We start from the raw sequence: 16,758 nt of genomic DNA on the forward strand, positions 1-16,758 counted from the left end.
TACGAAGGAGGTTTCTGAACAGCAAAGGACAGATTGCTTTACAAAAAAAACCCAACAGCACAACCTAATCGAGACGATATTAAATTATTAGAGCATGGCACCTGGCTGTCCAAGTCCTGACACTGTACGTGTTCCTTCTGACGCTTTAAACTTTGTTTCGAGCCTGTTTAAATTAATTTAAAATTCATTACAGGATGTCCTTTCGTACAAGGTTTAGCTGGCTTAAGATGTAGTACCGTTCCTCCAGGTCCTGGTAGCTCCTGGGGCTCCGCTTGTAACCAAACCGACTCACGGGAGCTCTCTGCAGCGGCAGCCCCGGCAGAGCCCTGCGGCGAACGCGGCCGCGACCAGCCGGCACGCCCCTCGCTGCTGCGCCGGCTGTACAGCGGCCACAGACACTGTGACACGCAGCTTTTTAACTTTTTCACAGAAACAATTCATGCATTCAAATCAAACTGACATCTTGGCTCTGCACTTCTTCTCAGTGAACAAATTAATTGGAAATCTTTGCTCTGTGGCCGATCCTCGCCGCAGCGGCAGGCTGGGCTGTCTCTGGCGGCACCAGATCCCCCCTTGCTCCAGGCCAGGGGCTCGTCCCCTCCTTCGCCCCCCCATAGCTTTCTCTAATCCCTTACAACATTTTCATTTTACTCTTCTCTTCGTAGCAGTCAACTGCACGCATAAGAGCTCAGAGTGGGTTTTGATAACACATGACAACAGCAAATGGCTTTCAAGGTACGACACCTCTGACTGCAGAAAACTCCCAGTAGTCACCATTTCTTTCATGTTTGTTTCCTCTGGGATTTAAGATTCCCACTGTGCTGTCCCACCTTGTGACCCGAACATCGATCTCCTGTTAAGATACAGATCTAGTCTGAGTGCTCAGGAAAACACACATCCTTGCTTTGTTACTCCTGCACTGCTGTTCGCTTACAAACCGACCAAATCCTGCCCAGTCACTGGCAGAGCCGCTTGGCAGCCACCTCCACGACCAGCACCGTGCCAATAACGGGCTTTATGGGACTGACACCATATTACAGGCTGAAATACCACCACCGCGGGCTTTAAGAGCTGCATTTGGTTCTTCAGGCAGGTGCATTTTCCTTCCACTGGAGCTTTACAGCCTACATACCACATCACTTCTCAAATCTGTTTTTAATTGAAGTTGGTTTTGTAACGCAGCTACGAGTGCGTTAGTTGATAGATGTGCGTTGTAGTAAATGCCCTGAAGCCAACTCTTTAAAACTAGAGTGTTTTATAAATGTGCTTCATAAACAGCAATATTTTCTAATTTCATAGAACAAGAACAAATCTCCAGCTTCTTTCAGAGATAGATTAGTTCCCTGTAGACAATACATTGATCCTTACAGATTTCCATCTATTTTCCAGACTTTCAAAGAACAGCTATTAGCATTCAATTATCATGCTTCATTAAACAACTTAAAACCTATATATTGCATGCTTTTAGTAAAAAAAATGTTCAGTAGCACTTGTAATGCAGTGTTCGTTCAGAGAAATCTGGCAGAGCAAGCGTGCGGCCACGCAGCATCGCTACCACCGCGCGCTGCGGGAAGCTCCCAGGGCAAATTGCCATGGTCCGTGCCCCGGGCAGCCAGCGCCCGCCCTCGCCGGGCTCTCACACCCGTGTGCCTCGCCGCAGGGAGAGACGGGGCCTCTGTGCGTGACACCACGCTGCTCCCCGTGCAACTGCCCAACTGCAGCCGAGCAGGGGAAAAACCCCAGCCGCTGCCCGTTGCTGTCCCCGGAGCACCAGGCTGCCCAGCGGGAGCTGCAAAACCTCTCCAGAACGTGACGTTGGCAGGGGCTTCACCAGGGAAACATAAATGTTCTTCCTCTGCCAGCGAGCAGGCAGCCTCTGACACGACAGCCGACCGCGACGAGCGCCGCACTCCTGCGGATCCCAGGGCGACACTGGGTTTTACTGGGAACCGCGAGGCACTGTGTAAAACTTCACTGCCCCTGCGCGCTGTAAAGCCAGGGACCGATCTCCAGCTGGCGTCAGCAGCACAGCTCAGCAACTCCTCTCTGCGCTGGCTCCCACTCCGACAAGACGATGATGGTAACGTTTAATTTCCCCCGTTCTCCCCCCAGCCCATCTCTGGCGTATCTCACCATCGCCCCTCTGCTCCTCGGGGAGAAGGCTTTGCGGCTTGGGGGTCCTGCTGCCGCCATCTGCGATGCTCAAGGTTTTACCTGAAATAAGGAAATTAATAGGGAAAATTAAGAGAGACAACAAGCAAACCCATGACTCCCGAACACGACTGCAGAGCCCGAGCTGAAGGTCACCACTCGCCTCTGCTCAGAGGTTATTCGTTTTCACATCTGTACGGTCCCTCACGAGCGTTAGAAGCGATGAGCAACAACAGCTTGTGTGGATGTGTCTGCATACACACACACACACATACACACACCCTTACATCTGAACACTGTGCCAAAGAAATTATGTTTCACATCATTTCTAGTGTCATCTTTGATTAATTCGTATCTCTTTTCTCATTATGGCTCATCCCTCATTTCAAAGGTGTGCTTCAGCTAGGGTGCTGGGAGAGGGCCGAGAAGTGAAAACCAGCAAGGAATAACCCAAGGGCAGAGGCTAGGGAAGCCTTCGAGGCAGTCGCACCTCTGGCTTAAACCCTCCCACCCCCACATCGCTGCTTCCCACGTACGATGGCTTCTGTAGCAAATTAACTTTGCCCAGAACCAATTCATCGCATCCCAACGGCCACAGGTCGGGGCTGTCCCTGCTCCGTGCAGGGGGGTTGGACTAGAGGACCTTTGAAGGTCCCTTCCAACCCAAACCGTCCTACGATTCTATGATTCTATGATCAGCCCCTCGTTAAACCCGACTGCGAGCGCTCCTGCTGAAACGGAGCCAGCGCCAGAAATCCAACTGGACGTCTTTGTCAAGCCATGTGAGCGAACAGTTTGGGTCCCGTTACAAAGACGCCTTTTGCCGACGGGCAGAAACCTCGCTCTCTGACCTCGATGCATTCGCCGTGAGCTGAACGGGGAGCTGCCTTGTGCCACGTTTCGTTTTTTGGCCCATATGTATTTTTGCAACAGATGAAATAAACCTACAGCAACAGGAGACCTCCCAGAGGGCCGGCTGAAAAGAACATCCTTCTTTTTCTGTTCAAAACCTCTTCTGTGTCTTTTTTGGTCAAACAGACATTTCACAATTAACATTTTCATCAGAAATGGAACATTCTTTCCAGCTTTGCAGAGAAGAAAACAAATGCTATTGCTCGGTGGCACAGGAGGCTGCTCAGAAAAGCAGCGCTCGCCTTTAAGCGTGTAGGAAGCCCGAGAGCGTGATCGTGCAACGTGGAAACAGTTTGTTCTTTGCTTAATACAAAATTAAACATTATGAAATTTACTGAGTGATAAATACCGTCCCACAAGAGACTAGCTCCAGAAACAGAGAGACAGAAAAATACTCATCTTTCATCATCACGCCAGGTTTTAAACAGCTGGGAAATAGCACTTCTTCCCCAGCTGAGCAGACTAGATGGAAACAGTGTTCCACCCCAACAACAACACTTCTCCCTTTTCCCATGGAAATTTTCCATTGAAATTAAATTTCCTTTTTATTACCACTCTACTTTTTTTTTATATTTTTCTGGCACATCTTTTCTCGCTATTAACCTTTTTTCCCCTCCACATCTATTTTTCATTTTCTTCTACTGCGGAGAGCAACAACACGTACAGGGCGCAAGTGCTGGGGGCAGGAGGGGTGAGGAGAGGAGAAGAAACAGGAGAGAAGAGAACAGAAAGCAAGAAAAGGTGGGAAAAATAATCTGATAAAGAACAGCTGCTGGAAAGACCAGCCCAGCTGGTTGAGGAGTGACTCACGAAAACAGTCTCCCTGTTTTGCTGGACGCGGGCTCAGCCCACCATCCCTCCTCCCCGGCTGTGCCCGGGCGCCGAGGGAGCTCGTCCCCGGCTGCTCCTTACAGCCGCCGCTCTGCGTTCAGAGCTTTTTTTGCAGCGCACAAAACAAGCGGAAACAAGCCATTTCTGCTTCCTAAGCCACTCTCGAGCTGTTTTGCCGACAGCTTTCCGCGTGCTGCACCGAGGGGAGCAGCCCCCTGCTATCGGCGCGCTGGGTTTGCGAGCGCCACGTTACCGGCGGCCGCCCCGAGGGGAGACCCCGACTCCTGTGTTTCGCCGATACATTTCAGTGCTCACATCTGCATTTACAATCCAATGAAATATTTATGACTGCTAAACTTATCCTGTATGTCATAATTAAACACAAACAATCATTCCCAAATAACTGTTTACCATGTTGCATATTCAATTGTGCAATTAATCTCAATGACTCCTTCTCCTTGTAAATAAATGTAGGCGGTGGCGTGCTCCGCCGTAACCACTCGTAACCGCACCCAGGGACGATGAAGAGTCAATCTGACATTTCAAGAGAGCGCGGTTATGTGCTTAATAAATAGATTGGAAACCCTGTCATTTGCAAACAGATGCCTTGTTCTCCTGCTAACTATTTGTTCTGAGGAAAGCCTCCGAGAGAGATTTATCGGGCCAGTGCTGTTTAAACATTAATCTTAATACACCGGAAGAGGGAAGCAGGCTGTTCTTAGAGCTCTGCCAAGGGATCCGCCGCCCGAGGGAGGACGCGTGCCAGCCTGGCCCTGGATGTACCACCAGCCGTGGCTCCTCGGCCAGACCCCGTCCCCCACTGTGCCTGGGCCGCATAACGGCGAGCGGCGGGGCTGTGGGAGAGGTCGGCGTCTGCAGAGCCACCCACAGGGACCCCTCACCCATGACTGGCTCCTACGACGAGCGGGTGAGGGGACGAAAGCTCCAGCGAGAACTGGCAGCAGCCAGAGGCGTTGGCATAACGAGGACAAACCCCCGCAAAGGGACCCATCTCTGGGCGTACCTGTCCTCGCCAGGCGTACCGTCCTCTGCTGGCAGAGGCTGGGGTGGCCAGTGAGGATCAGCCTCGCCCAGTGCAAACCGGAGTGCCACTGGGAGCCGAGCAGCCGGTCACGATGAGCCGCCAGCCACGCTGAGCCGCCAGCACTGTGAGCCGCCATCGTTAGGATTCAGCAGCAGCCCGTTCCCTTTCAGGGACAAAAAATGAAATAGCGATCTGCTGATGGGTTCCGATCAGTAAACGGCTTCACATGAAACAGCATTTGTCCCAAGAACAAGGTGAATAAAAGACTTAATGGAGTTCAGCGATGCAATACAAATAACGGTGTCCCCTTACATTACCAACGACACACAGCACGCTCCCGCCGGAGCCCTGTTCTCCTGAATGCTCCGGCAGGAAGATGTTTGTAAATAGGACGTCTCCCTTAATGTCCTCTCCCAAACAGCGCATTCATCACCCTTCAAGAACGCATGGTCTCGGGGAATAAGGACTGCACCGGGTGCAAGGAAGACATTGCTCCTCATTCTAGCTCTGCGTTGGCTTTCTGCAAGCCCACGCCCTTTCCCCACGGCCGAAGCGAAGGCTGCAGTCCTGCTCTGCTGTGGACGTCCCTGGAGACGTCCCCGGGAGGGCAGTCACCACGCGTGCCGGAGAGCCGGCATCGCTAGCCCTGACCGCGCTGCGGCCCCGGGGCCTGCGCACAAGGAGACATGCGCGGCTGTCCAGAGCAGGAGGGGACGGAGGGGATCTCCTCTTGGGGCCCCTGAGCTCTGCAGCCTCTGTGGGCAGGTAGAGGGGAGGCTGAAGCGTACTCGATAGCTCCAGACACTGCTAACTGGCTGCGAAGGTTCCTCCTCCAGACCGCGGGTTTATACGTCCCTGGGTTGGCGCCAGTGACTGGGAGCTATTTCTGCCCAGAGACCTACCTGAACTGGAGCCGAACGTGGCCCCAGGCTGCGTCCCAGCAGGCCAGCTCCTGCGAGCTGCCGTCAGTGCCTACGCAGAGAGGGAAACGGCTTGAAGTGCGACTGCAGAGGAGTTCACAATCCTCCGTCACGCAGGGCCAAACGTGTTCCAGGCAGCTGGTGAGGCCGAGGATGCTCGCAGCGTTACCCCGCGTGCTCGTCCCTTGCAATGGCCAGGAGATTTCAGCTCTTGGGGCTGTCGCCTCCCCAGCCTTCACGAGCACCGAGTTCCCTAATAAAACCAAATTCTTTAGAATTATTTGATTTTGCATATGTTCAGTTTTGTGCCAGCACTACCAGTCCCACATTCGCAGTTGTTTGTGTTCAGGGTGTTTACCCACTCTTCACTGTAAACACATTTTTAGAGGTTAAAAGCAAAGCATGAAAATCATAAAAAAAAAGATTTGTATTGTGAAGATTTATGGTTCTACTGTAAATGCAAGGAAGGAAAAGACCAGTTTGGGAGAAACAGAAGCTGCAGGAAGGGACCTGCTGTTCTGACACCCTTGCTGCCCCACGGGCACAGGTTAGTGCCGGAGAAGTGACCAAGCACGGTGTGGGCGTTTGCACCCTGCCATCCACACCACGCCCGGGTATTTCAGCCGACCCCAGAACAGCCGCCTTCACCTTCAGGTGGGACACGTGTGGTGCCTGGGCGGTTACGCGCCGGACGGAGAGCTGCAGGGAAGGCACCGTAACCCTATCTGGACTGCGCGGGATCAAAGTGCTCCCACTGGGGACCCAAAACGGTGTCAAACATGCAACCTACCGTCCTTTGCCTGCCTTGCAGTGCCTGACAAATCTGTTTTCATTATCTGGGAAACCCCCGGTGAAGTGTCAGCATCCTAAGCAATCCCTGTAAGTGGAACCAAATGAGGAAAGCCAGCCGACAACCCAGGCAGAGAAAGCAGATTTCATTTTCTATGTATCAGCCTCCATTAGTTTCAAAAATAGGTCTCTATTACTCCCACTGTTCGTCCATGGCCAGAGTACGCTCAACAAACTGAAACGTGTCTGCTGCTGAGACGGACGCCGTTATTCGATGTACCTATCAGTCACCGGCCGAGCGCAGTGTAGCGCAATTCGTGAGGTACCAGCCCCAGGGACATGCCAACCCAACGCTGTAAGCCACACAGAGCAAAGCTCTCTGCGACCATCACCTGGCTCACAAACAGCTCACGGGGAGCACCTCCAGTACGCACGCAGGTTATATTTTTATTTTTGAGAATTCCTCCTGCTGCTGGGAAGGTTTCCTCCTGCCCTGCTCCTGCACTCGCTTGTGCAAAATGCCTGCATCCACCCAGCGCTCTTCCAGCACCTGCAACACAGCTCTGGGTAAACCGCTCAACAAACACGGCGGCGGCTTGCACGCTCCTGGTCACAGAGAAGCCGCCCTGCAGCGGCTCCCTACAAGGGGCTGCAGCCGCCAGCGCAGCCATTCCCCTCGGCACATCGCCCGCCTGGCAACGGGGGCTGGGCCCGAGCCGCCCCCCACTGCGATGGGGGAGGACGGTAGGGAAGGAAACCTACCTCCTAACTGCTAACGAACAACGTCTTTCCCTGCTAGCACGTACACAAGGAAATGTGGCTCTCCTGCTGCTTTAATGCCACGTGTGAAAACTAACTGGCCAGGCTGGACGTGTTTTCCAGGGTAGGACAACGTTCCAATTATCAGTAAATGGCTAGCGCTTGGAACGCCGCTGCATGTTAATCCAAAGCAAGTGAATGCTCATTGAATTACCCAGAACAGTAAATAGCTCTTGGCGGGCTGTGTAAATAATCCCAGGGTCTCTAGGAAATTGGGAAAAGAGATTTTTAAAACTAATTTGCCTGGGCAGAGTAAAAATTTTTAAGGAAATGAGTGCAAGAAGGGATTATCAATAAAATTGTTATTTTGATCGTTATGAGCTGGGTCGTGTATTTGTGACTAGAGAACGCAGCCCCGCGCCGCCCGTCCCACGCGCCACGGGAGGCAGCCGGCAGTGCCGGGCCACGCAGCCCCTCTCCTCAGCAGCGATCATTTCCAGTTGGCACAGGACAGACCCACCGCGCGCAGACCTTCCTCAGCCGGGGAGGACAGGCAGCCCCAGCTCTGCCCCGCAGCCCCCATGCTCCCCGCGGCAGGAGAGGCACAGGGTAAATGCTGGGGTGAAGCGGGAGGTGAGTCACGGGTCGCCGTCCTTTCCCCACAACGACCAAACTCTGCTGTCCCTCCAGCTTGGTGGCCGTTGGAGTCACGCTAACGGACTGAGGGTTTAATAAACGCACATGGCTTCGGGGTTTTTTCCACAATATTTCTTTCTTTTTTAATTCAGCTCCCTCATCACTGAGCTAATGCACTAACGGACACTTACCACATTACCTAACTTCCGACCTAATGGGCACAGCAAATAAGTGAAAGGCTCATAAAATCAGATTTACTGAGCATCATTCCTTTTGCTGTCCATTAACCAAAACTATTTATTAGGTTAAACAGATCTAGGGTATGGAGTTACATTTGTCTTGTACTAATGCTGTTACACGGACATTTCAGGATGCTGGAAGCCCTAGCGATTGGACGGTTGCTCTGGTGGCACTCGCCAGCCCTTGTCCAGCACTGAAACCATTCCAAACGAAGCCAGTCCATTTGTCCACTTGCCTCCGCAACCCGGGCACCTGTGGCCTGACTCCGCTGTCCTGCTGCGTGCGCTGTCACTTGGCTGCCCCGATGGCGATGCTGCTCCCGGGAGCAGTCGCCTGCGCGGTCCCGCTGAGGTGACGTCCCAGGAGCAGCCGCCTGCGCAGTCCCGCTGAGGTGACGTCCCAGGAGCAGCCCCACCCGCACACACAGAGCTGGAGATGTATCTGTATACGTACAGATCTCCGTACAGATCTATCGATCTATTTATGGGGGGGTCTGCTATAACGTATGATGGCAATGTGCCAAAAGAGACGAGCACCAATGATGCCTTCTGCTTTCCACCGAAAGACAGAAGTTCAGTTTATGTTCTGGCACTCAGCTCTTTGCAGAATTTCAATTTAACCAGCTTTCTGAACAGCAAAGAACGATCTGCTGCCCTTGATGGGCAATATCCTCTGCCATCAGGATTTCACTGTCTTCCATAAAGAACAGTTTTACTGGATCATCAATGAAAAGAAGGGCTGTAACAAAAGATGGGTTGATGCAATTTTTTTCCTCTAAGTCTGGCAAATTCCTTTCACTGAGACAACCGCTTACATGAAGTTCACGTGCCCTTGCCAAATTCCTAAAGCAATTCTGGAGCCTCACCCCTGCAGCCGGCTGGGACTGGCCGTGCCTCTCGCTGCTCCCCCAGCCCGAGTCGCCGCCAGCCCGCGGCGGGCCCAGGGCAGAGGTGCGGTGGGCTCTCCCCTTCACCACCCTGCAGAGTCCGGAGAAGCCTCCTCAATCGTTCACCCTGCAAACTGCACGCAGGGACAGGAGAGCACACGCAGCTTTTCCTCACGCGCCATTCGCGTGTGATGCAAGGCGCAGCAGAACGCAGATGTGCCCACCGACTCCAGCAGCCCGAGACACGGCCAAATACATTTCAGAGGTGTAGAGAGGCTGGAGAACATCCCTGGTGCATCCCCAGGCCATAAAGCATCCCGAAGGCTCCCTAGCGAAGGGCGGGCACAAGGGCAAAAGTCAAAACACCATAAAAATGACGCAACGCTACAAGAAGGGCGCAGGGAAGGTCATGACCAGAGGGCCCTGAGCGGGAAGACAATTTGTGAGGCGAAAACGCCCAAACGGTGGCGAAGGCAGAGCACCGCTCCTGACGGGCTGTTCTGGAGCAGGAGCTGTGCCCCAGCCCCGCCACCCGGGAGGGTCTGTCTGCTTCGAGAGGAAACCTCCTCTACTCAGAGCCAGGCACGACAGAGCTGCAGCCAACGGACAGCGGCAATATCCCCGGGAAAAGCGCTGTTAACCTTAACGGCAGCATCTGGTTTATAAATACCCAAACCAGAGAAAGATTAGATGAACTTTGAAAACTTTCATATATATATTTTAAGAGATCTTGCTTGCTAAGCTTTTTTTTTTTCTTTTCTAAACTCCCAGGGCCCCAGTAAAGTCAGTCAATACACCATTGCAATCATTTGGGGAACTGTAAAACTTTGAAAAATATCGTTTGCACTGTGGATTTATAGAAACCATTTGAACTAGAGTAAGGCTCGAAGATAACTCTGAAACATATTTTGATTTCTCAATAATTTCTTGAGAATCATTAAAAGAAATGAAAACTCTGCACCCTGGACAGACAGAGGGTGGGAAAGCACCGCAAGGAGGAAAAAAAATATTGTCAATACTTCGGAAAGTAAATAAGGAATGTCCCAAAAGAACCGTCTCGCTCAGCAGGAGAAGGGCAGCTGGAGCTCTCACGTTTGCACTGCTGTAACACCGAACGCCCACCAACGCGCCTGCACACCCCGCACGTGGGCAGCGCCACGCAGCCGGCACGCCTTGACGCAGACCCACGCCTCCCGGGCTGCAGCAGGCGCTGCCGCGGGACCACCAGTGCTGCTCGGCCAGCGCCAAGGCGTGGCCGCCCCAAACCACCAGGAACGGCTCGTGACAACCGACGGCGGCTTCCAGCTCGAAATGGGCATTCGGTCCCCAGAAACCTTCCCCAAACTGCCCGCTCTCCTGTAGAAAATCCACCTCGGCCCCTTCCAGCGGAGGGGGCTGCCCTCCCCTGCAGCGGCAGCTGGAGCCAGGTTGTGCCGCAGGGTTCAGGGTGCGTGTGCGGATGCCGCGGTACGGGCAGGTCGGTCACAGCTCTGTGTGGCTGGTGAGCTGGGGTCACCACGCCTACTAGGGTCAGGGGCTCTCACCAGAGTTCGAGGATTTTGTTTTTGAATGTCAAACTGCTGCTACATAATGTCAACGTAATCGTTCCTATGGGCTTGGCAACGCAACGTCAGGGGGATGGCATTAATCCCGGTGTACAGGACGACGCTGGCGAGGGATCGGAGCTGTTCTGATGTGGGACGGGCTGAGGGGTCCCTCCCGTCTCCTTTCTCTTATCAATCAGTCTATTCGATTGTTTTCTAATCCAGAAATGAAAGCAGCAGCTCACGTTGCATCTGAGAAATGACATTTCAGGCTTAAAACCAGAGCTGCACCCACAGGTCACGATGAATCAAATGGACTCTTCAACATCTCCTGACCTACTTCTCGGATCCTTTACGGCATCTGCTTGAGATAAACCCCTTGCTAGCGATTAAAGTATTCGTGGCAAACGTCCGAGGTCAGGACAGGCCACCCTGTAACCACAAACCAAGAAAACTGCTCCTGGCAATTTCAATGTTGTACTTTACCTGTAGGACAAGAACAAAAACTTTTTAAAACAGGGAATTACCTTACACGCCGGCGGGAAGAGCTGGAGCCTCTGGCTGAAGAGGGGAAACCAGCCTCTAAACGCGCTTTCCTTCCTACAAGGTGAGAAGAAAACATCAAGAGAAATTAGGATCTATTTTTGCTCTTAAACCTTTTGATTTCCTTCAGTAGTTATGCTGTAAACAGGAATTAAGCTGGAAAGGATTTGAAGCCATTAAACAATTGAACACCCAGCTTTCCCACCCCTCAGCTGTGGCTTTGTCCAGTCTCCAGCGCCCGTGCCGCTGTGCAGCTGGGTGCATGTGCATCGGCAGGGCTTCTGATCTGTGCCCCCCTCCTGCTGCTTCTCAGTAGGGTTTTTTCTGTTCTCACCCTCTGGGGCCAGGCGCTGATCGCAACCCATGCTGGGCAGGTCCCGTCTCCAGTAGCGCCTTCTGCTGCACAGGGCAAATCTTGGAGCTTCCCAGGTGCGTGACGCGGGGCCGGGACAGCGCAGAGGCTGCAGCCGCTCTCCCAGCCAGCACGTCCCTGGCTGGCAGGCGCTGGCACGACTGCCTCTGTCCCTCGGCACCCGCCAGCCCTCCTCGTGCTGTGCCCCACCACCCCGCTGCGAGCTGGGGACCCAGAACCAGCCCCTGGAGAGGCCAACAAGGATGCACAGGGTGCTCTCTCCCACAAGATGCTCCATGCAAGACGTGAGAATGAATTCTGGGTGAACTGTCGACGCCGGGCACTCAGCCAGGTGCCCTCCCAAAACGCGCTCCATCCCAACGGGTCGAATGGGAACGCAACACACGCACGAGGTGCCTTCTGTGCAGGGAGCTCAAAGCTCATCGTGAGCACTTGTTAACCAGCTGCTCCTCGCCACCCCCAGGACGAAGCCTCAATCAGAAAACCCCGCAGGTCCCCATCGCGGGGAGGAGGGTGCAAGACCACGGCCACGCAGCGCGGCAGGAGCAGGAGTCGCCCCTGCAGTATATGCATCTGGATAAATCATTGCTTACCATTAAATTGCCAGGAATTTACACCGTTTCACTATCCTGCATATCTTTCCCTTCTTTACGGTGTCCTTCATTGCCATTCAGATCTCTGTCCCCCAAGAGTGGCGGGGAACAACCTGAGACTGAGTTTGGCGTCACACTGGAACTACGGCTGCCGCGACCTGCCCGGCTCAGGGGTGCTGCTCCGGGCAGAGCTGGGCCGTAACCAGCAGAGCGCGTGAGGCCCTGACGGCTCCCAAATCCCTTCCAGGGATTCTGGCTCTTGCCGTGCTGCAGCTCACAAGCCAGGTTAGCGATAGCTAGGTGAGTAGCTAGGAGCACAGTGCTAGCAGACTTCAGTTAATTCAGCAGATCGGCAGATGCACGTCGCAGGCTGTTTAACGCTCTCCTCCATTAACCCCGATACAACGGATTGTACCGCTGCACCTCAGACACCATCCATCAATCCCCCACGACTCGCAGCGACACCACTTTCTTTCCACTGATGGCGACAGAGGAAGATTTCAGCTGTTTCTGCTGCTTTCCCACCAAGACTGGGTCAGGGCTCGGGAATGCGGCGATGCAGCGGCTGGCACTCAGTGCCAGCACTTGGGCTGGGCTGGTGCCCAAGCCCGCGCCTGGTACTGGTGCACGCCAAGCCGCTCGGGAAGGCACCTCGCCGGAGAGCTGAGGAGTTGCTGTGCCAAGTCCTGCGGGCCTTTGAGAATGTTAGTATTTGTATGTAATGATACTTTTGGGTGACAGAGGAGCCTGTGGAGCGGAGGTGGAGCAATGGACTCGGTGAGCGACCCTCCTGCTTGGGTGGAATAAGTCAAGAGCAGGGAAACAGACGGTTGACTCCTCACCGGCTGGAACCGGGGGAACCAGGAGGAATCTCCGATCGCATCCCCCCGGGACCCGAGGGCCACAGTAACCACAGCTGCCTGCGCCCCCGCGGCATCCCGCTCCATCCGAGTAACCATTCCCACGCGCTTTTCCCCAAGTCTTATCAAAACCTCTTCTCTTCGGTAGATTTCCACGGCCAGCGCATCCTACCAAACCCAGGTTGTTCCCCTCATTTACGAGACAGCCTTTGACTTATCTGCGAAGCGCTCCGAACACTGCAATATAAAACTGTTCTCATCACAGTGTTAAATTAGAATTTAGTAGAAGATGCACAAAGCAGAATAAACTTTCAATTAAAATATAAACACTGTTACTGGGAAAGAAAACTGGAGGGAGCTCCTAGGCTTCTTCGCATTAAAAATGCCTGAGATTTAATTTCACTGTGACATCTCCTTGGAATTACACTGCTAATTGATCAAATTTTGTCTGTCTGTTATTTAAACTTTCAATAAAACTTAGATTAATGGAAGGTGTAATCCTCCCGGGCAGAACAAATATTCCCATTGTTCCTGTCAGGTACGGAATAGCAATGTCCCTGCTAACAGCTTCCGCATTCAACCTGAGAACACGAAGTTAATAATAAAAGTGCAGTGATTCTTTAAATGCCTGAATGAAATTATCTCTGTGCGTCGTTTCTCCCTCCTGCTCTCCCCCCCCCCCGGCCTCCACTAAACACCGGTACAGATCTCTCAAACCAGCTAGGGATGATTTTCAGGGCTGATTTGCTTTGTTCATGATGCAAACGGAAAAACAGATTGTGCAGAAAAAAGGAAGCAGGTTTTTTTACCCCTCGCCCTACCTTCCTCCTTCAATTACAGGGTCAAAACTTGCGGCAGCTGAAATTGGCTCACTCGTCCTCTCCCACACACGGTGCCGGCTCCCCAGCCTGAACCAGACCGGACTGGGAGCAGCTCGAGCCCGCTCCACCACCCCAAAACGGCGCCGAGCCACCTCCGCTGCTCACCCCGCTCTGACAGCTGCGAGCCATGCAGCAAGCACGGGGAGCTGGGCTGAGAGAAAATAACACCAAAAAAGGGAAAGAGGAATTTTTGTCAAGTGAGCGGAGAGTTGAGGATGACAGGCAGAGGGTCTGCCCTGCGACTCCAGGAGCCCAACAACAAACCGCTGGTCACCTAAGCCTCCTTCCCCAAATCTACCCCAGGATGGCATGACAAGGTACGAGGTCTTGGGTCAACCCAACAGCCCAGACGATTTTCCAACACTGGTCTCCTGACTCAGCAACAGCTTTATAGAATCACAGAATCACTTAGGTTGGAAACGACTCTTCAAATCACTGAGCCCAACCATTAACCTAACACTGCCAAGCCCACCACTAACCCATGTCCCCAAGAGCCGCCTCTACACATCTTTTATATCCCTCCAGGAATGGTGACTCCACCACTTCCCTGGGCAGCCTGTTCCAGTACTTGACCACCCTTTTCCACGGAGAAGTTTTTCCTAATATCCATCTAAACCTCCCCTGGCATAACTTGAGGCCATTTCCTCTTGTCCTTTGTGACCTTCTAGGGAGAAAGTCCACTCCAGTAAAAATTAGACCCCATCTCTGGCATCACAGAGGAGGGAGCCCGAGCTGGCAGGCGGGCACATCCCACTCTTCCCGGGGTGCCCAAGGAACGGCCGCGCACCCCTCCAGCTTCTGGACGGGCCTGGCAGGCCCCAGAGATTCACATTAGGCTTTGCGGCAATTACTATTTATGAGACTTTGAGCTCATGACATTGGGACACTGACATTCACCGAGCATCTGCCTTCCACAGACATCTGCAGGCGCTGCAGCATCAAATGAGCCCTTCGTTAGCGCAGGTGACCTTTACTTTGGAGGGTTTGATGATTTTCCTACAAAATGTGCATGCTAACACTATATATTTTTGGATAACTGGGGTGAAGCCACTTCTCTTTTTCAAGCTGAGTTTGAATACATTATGTAAAGCCTCTCCAAGATTCGGGATGTTTTCCAAATTGGTTATTTTAGTTTTCCATCCCAGCGAGGACTAAAATCTCTTGCATTTTTAGAGGAAATGACTGAAAAGTCAAGGTGCCATCTGTGGGCTGAAGCAATGCCTGCTCCGTAGGACTTGAATCAATCTTGGACGAAGGACACACCACACAGACGGAACAACACAAGTATGTCTCTGCAAACACCAATATTAGCGTACTACAAAGAATTAGAGCCTGGTGTTCACCGTTCGTTTTCCACTGGGAGAGCAGTCTATCTGTGCCAAAGTGTTAATATCCACAAGAGGAGGGAATAATGCAATACTTTTTCCTAATTTCCACTTTTCAGCAAACCGACTATCGGCCAGACCAAGACCTGCTGCACCACACGGAACAGAGGGGCGCTAACACGAGGGAGAAGTGGGGACGCAACATCTCTTTTGTATTCCTTCCGCGGTATGGCTTGTTGCGCAGTGCTAAATTAACTCCCATTAATTCACTGTGAAAACAAGTCCTGGAGAATAGCAAGGAACTTACAGTTTCTTCTCTTGAATTAATGTTCCGTGGTAACACTTTATTTTAAGAATAATTAACGATAACTCAACAGTGGAGAAAAATACATCTTTTGATCCATCTGAAGTGCGTCAGCGGTAGATGGTTGCTGTTGTACCTGCTGTGATTCCTATTTAAAATACAACCGAACACTTTTGTAGCTGTGATTCATCTTTTCATCCTCCTAGGCCTGTGTTTACTTCAAATACACTTTTGGGAGAGAAAAAGGAATAATTGAAATGGGAATAAAAGGGTCAAGTTCAGGCAATCTGCTCACGCTGAGCCATGCGTTATTGGGAGAGAGGAGGTGGGATGAGGTGGCTGCCGTGGTGTGGGAGCACGTGTGGGTGCTGGTACCTGGATCGAGCAGCCGATGATGCCCACAGTCGCACCTGCGTCCCCCGCTGCCCGCGAGACCCCATGATGGGCCAGGAGGGGTTCACCGGGCAAAGCCGAATGCGCAGCCACGCCAGCTCCGGCCCTCGGCTCTGACGCGAGGGGCTCTCTCCACACAAGCATCTCTGAGGCATCTCTCTCACTGGAACGGCCAGTTCCACCGTTTCTAAATAGAGATTTTTCTGGTACCACTTAAAACTTAATCATATCCTTGGTGATTCATGCAGGAAGATGCTTAGCTAGATGGCTGCTGGATTGAAAAGAACAGGGACAAACACAGTTAAAGAAAGTTGCTCTATTTTTCCACTCCAACCTTTTCTCAACCAAATTACCGTTGGGAGATGATGCACAGAACGCACCAGTCCGGGCAGCACACCCGGGATCTGCCGCTGCTGCTCGTCTTACACGGTAGGTGCTGCGCTACTCGCGTGAGCAAGCGGCGCTCAAAACCGCACGGTGCAGCGGCAGAGGGGTGCTGATCTGCAGGTCAGGTCACAGCTCCCCGGACGTCCCACCGACGTGACGAAAGGCTGCAGTCCTCGCACCCCGGGGAGCTTGCTCCAGCGCGCGGCTCCGCTCTGCGCAGAGCCCCACCAGCCGCGTCCACCTGAGCTGGAACACTCAGCACCGCGCTTCTCAAACCAGCTGAGACAGCTCCGCGGTGGGGGCTTCGCAAAAACCTGCACAAGTGATTTGTACAGGTGAGAGGCACGCACCGTACTCATTAAAGCACCAGCGCGGGTGGAAATGAA

General features: G+C 52.8%; 1 long non-coding RNA gene across 1 annotated transcript in view; it reads right to left on the minus strand.

The window, feature by feature from the left end:
* Window positions 1-16,758, minus strand: part of LOC147598307 (uncharacterized) — a 71,184-nt gene that overhangs the window by 2,197 nt on the left and 52,229 nt on the right. Inside the window, exons 3-4 of the long non-coding RNA XR_015260676.1 lie at window positions 11,241-11,313; window positions 2,134-2,214 (exon numbers count right to left, since the gene is read on the minus strand). This is a non-coding gene — a long non-coding RNA (uncharacterized LOC147598307). The remainder of the gene's footprint in view (window positions 1-2,133; window positions 2,215-11,240; window positions 11,314-16,758) is intronic.

This window comes from Chlamydotis macqueenii, chromosome 19 (genome assembly GCF_036417535.1).
Source record: "Chlamydotis macqueenii isolate bChlMac1 chromosome 19, bChlMac1.mat, whole genome shotgun sequence".
NCBI classification, from domain to species: domain Eukaryota; kingdom Metazoa; phylum Chordata; class Aves; order Otidiformes; family Otididae; genus Chlamydotis; species Chlamydotis macqueenii.